This window comes from Diorhabda carinulata, chromosome 6 (genome assembly GCF_026250575.1).
Source record: "Diorhabda carinulata isolate Delta chromosome 6, icDioCari1.1, whole genome shotgun sequence".
NCBI classification, from domain to species: Eukaryota; Metazoa; Arthropoda; class Insecta; order Coleoptera; family Chrysomelidae; genus Diorhabda; species Diorhabda carinulata.
The window spans coordinates 23,347,042-23,350,896 of NC_079465.1; positions in this window are offsets into that span (position 1 = coordinate 23,347,042).

Consider the following 3,855-nt stretch of genomic DNA (forward strand, 5'->3'; position numbering starts at 1 on the left):
TCAAACCATCTTTGTGACAGCACATTTATAGAAAGTGGGTTTTAGTTAGTGAATAGCCACACAAAACTATTGTATGCATTAAATAAAACCTTTATTACATACAATGTAATATTAAAATTAATAAGTACTACTGTTAGCAAAATATTCCATGCACGCTACCTAACTCAAGGTGTTGATTAAAAAGTGCTAGTGTCAATTTCGCATATTTCTAAGAACCAAACGCTACATATATGTATGTAGTAATTGCATTTTTTTCTTCTCTCGTCTTAATATTTTCATTTATCACTACATCAACATTATATTGATTTCTTAATACAAATTCTCTTTGATCATTTGTAAGTTTTCGTTCGGATCAGCTCTTTCTGTTTATTTAAATTGTTTGCTTTCATATAATTTTTCAACAAAAAAATTAATAGAGAAAATGCTCAATACTAGAACAAAAATATACAAAAAATCCAAGAAAATTTGTATTGAGAAATCAATATGAATGTCGATGTAATGATAAATGAAAATAGTAAGACGAGAGAAGAGATTAAAAGAGTCAGGTTAAGAAAATAAATAGAAGAGATATGGAATGTTGATTTATTTAGAAAGTAGAACAATTAATAACAAACTTTGGGTAATCACAATAAAAAAAAAATATTATTCAGACACTTGAAGTATGCAGAATAGAAAGAAAAGATAAATTCAATGTTATAGAGAAATATACAAAAAAAACTAAGATTAAAATGAAAATCATAAATAGGTGAGCTTCTAGTTCGTATTATAATACAAACGAAATGAATATATATATATATATATATATATATATATATATATATATATATATATATATAGACTTATAATATAATTTAATTATAATTATAATATAATTGACCCATTTACGTATTAAAGGAAGTTAATTTATAATTTGAATTTCATGCGTTTCAGGATTTTCTATAATTATTGTAGATGGACTGAAATAATAAATTATAATACATTCAGTCTCCCCACACTGTATGATTTATATGTTTATAATTTGTAAATTATGTTATAAATATTAAGAAAAGAAAATTTACTATAAAAATGTTTTTGTAAGAGACAATCCCTTATAATAAATGTGATATATTTTTTTACTACACAAAGGTGAGTTTTCTACAACAAAGCTTCAAAATCATAGATGGTTATTAATTCATAGAGCTCCTAATTTTTCCTATGTATACGAAAGTTTGAAACCTTTTCGATAGATGACGCCTTTTGCATTAATACTTGAGTCAACACCCCATAAGTCTCGTACTCTCCATCAAAATCAGTAACTCCTCGAAAAGGGGGGTTTCAACATATAATATCCCCAAAATCAAAGAATGTTGGTCTTGTTAGAAAGTATAGTTTGTTTGGTATATTCAGTCAAGCATTAATGCAAAATGCATAGCTAACAATTTATCAAAAATTCTTTCAACAGTCTTAAAAATCTTTTGGTTAAAAATTCATAAACTTTGTTTAATATTTTGCTAAAATTAATAATTGTTATTATAAATAAAAATTAAACATACTCCACCCATTAAATTAGGAAGGAAATAGCCATACCATTTCGTTAAATATACAAAATAATTTTATAAGTAGCGCCATCTTCGGGATTAAATAATTATTCAGTTTTGTTTTGAGTTAATTTAACTTGAAAATAGACTCTTTAATGACGAATTACGGTTTTTAAGGACATTTCAAATAAGATAAGGCAGTCTAAACAGACAATTTCCAACAACAAAACAAGCTTTGAAAAACATTTTTATCATGAAATGACGTTTGTTAGACGGTTTATATAGACCGTATTTAAAGCCAAAGGAAGGGATCTAAAGGAAACATCATTTTTTCAAAACTGTCGATCGATTTGCTGTGCAGACTAAAATATGCATAGATGAAAATATCAAGAAGAAAAAAAAACAGAAGTTGAAATTAAATGAATATTAATGTTTATTCCAACCTGATATTCCAGATTTTTTTGGGATGGTTATGGGAACACTATATTTGTATTACGGTAACTGCCCGGTTGAAACTCGTAATTTCTGTCGAGCACCGATTTCACAATATACAGATTCTACGCAAGCCCTAGAGCTTAGTACACAGCAACTCTTGCTTGTATCGAACTGCCATGTCGAACGGGGGACTTTGACAAGAGTTGGAAAATAGAAGTTTCAAAGTCCGTACCGATTTGACAATATACACATATTTTTCAATCCCTAGAGTATAGAACACATCAACTTTTGTTTGCATCGATCTGCCGTATCGAACGGGAGACTTCAACAATAGTTGAAAAATAGAAGTATCAAAGTCCGTACCCATTCGACTTTACACAAATTTTATGCAGGCTCTAAAGCCTAGTGTACATCAACACTCTCTTGTTTGCTTTAATCCGCCGTGTCGAACGGGAGACTTCAACATAAGGTGGAGAATAGAAGTCCGTACCGATTCGACAATATACAGATTTTATACAAACTTCAGATTCTTAGTGCACATCAACTCTCTTGTTTGCTTTAATCTGCCGCGTCAAACGGTTGACTTCCACAAGAGAAATTAGAAGGAAGTAGTGAAATAAAATTCAATAACAGTAATATTATGTCTATACACATAATCGAAAGACTACAGAGAGTACAAGGTTTAAGAGGGTGAACACCCATAATCCCGACAAACTCAGATCTTTAGGATCTAAATTTTAATAGAAAAGAAGAGAGATAGGAAAAAATTAGATCGAAGTTAAAACGGCGAAGCTACCGCCATCTGTAAGAGAGTAGTCCAAAGTCACTATTCAAAGAAGGGATCTAAATGAAACAAAATAGTCTTAATTTTATTAAATGCTACAAGTATGTTTCTTTTAGGTGGTAAATGTACAGGCAGGATAAAAAAAAACAGGAGAGTATACTCATAGAGCGATTTATTAATAATACCTAATTAATATGTATATAATTATTTATAAAGTTATTAACATTTCATGTATATTCACTAAGTCAACTAATGTCATCAATAAAATATGTACAAATTTGTTTAACTATATATATTCCCAATTCCCTAAAATTGACATATTCTTACAACAATAACTATTATTTACAAAAAAAACGTCCTTCATTTTATCGAACGTTGATGCTAGTTTTGAACAATTCAACAGAGTCTTAAACCTGTTTAATTAATAAAAATATATTTATATATATTTATTTATATTTAAATGTTTTTAAATAAGTATATAAATATTAAGGTAAGTAATCAACCATATTATACGTTACTCGACAAATTATTTTTCACGTAGGACGTCATAAAATTAATTATAATCGTTACAAAATCATCTTAATACAAGACATCACAATTTTTATCATTTCAATTTTCTTTGAAAATTATAAAGAAAGGATCATTTCATAAACAGATAGACTGACATCCTGTATGTACTTAAAGGAAACTGAAGAAATACTGTTTGAAAAAAGAAAGAAAACTAAAATAAAAAATCGAATGAATGCAATTTTGATCGTGAGGATTTTTTGAGATCTTTGCCAATAACAAACAAGCGTTCTTCGTTATATTTCAAAGATTGTTACGTAAAATTTCGCTCAATTTGAAAGCCAAAAGCATATTTAAAAAAAAGGAGAGATAAATTTGGAAGAACTAAAGATATACCTACGCGCGCACCTCAAAAGGAGTGCGTGTATCGTGTATATTTTTTAAAAATATTTCAAATCTGAGGCAACTCACTAATAAGATACGCGTTATCAAACTTTTTGGCCCCAGTGTATCTTCCTTAGAATACATCGAAAACATTTAAATACGTACAATTTGGTTATTCAACATTCTTGTCTAATACACACTAAGTAACATTTTTTTTTATTTCAAACA